Consider the following 353-nt stretch of genomic DNA (forward strand, 5'->3'; position numbering starts at 1 on the left):
AGTAAAATTAGCTACTGGAATTTGCATTTTCTGCCGGACAGACTTTACGAAAATGGGCATAACTTCTTCGTCCGAACTCCGAATGAGGTGAAACGAAGTGCGTTAGGTAGCTAACTCAAAGGGATTTCCATGGATATATTATGGGTCACCCAATTATTTGTGTGCTAGGAGATATGACCCTCCAAAGTAGACCCTCGAAAAAGGCTTCACTTGGAAATTTAGGATTTTGATACGGTTGCTCTAAAATTTGGGTTAGACCCATTTTCCACTCAATTTGACCCCCTAAACAAGAATATGAAGTCGGATTTTTGAAAAACGAAACGGATCTTTTAATATTCAGCTAAACAAGTTTC

This window comes from Solanum stenotomum, chromosome 3, assembly GCF_019186545.1.
Source record: "Solanum stenotomum isolate F172 chromosome 3, ASM1918654v1, whole genome shotgun sequence".
Lineage (NCBI taxonomy): Eukaryota > Viridiplantae > Streptophyta > Magnoliopsida > Solanales > Solanaceae > Solanum > Solanum stenotomum.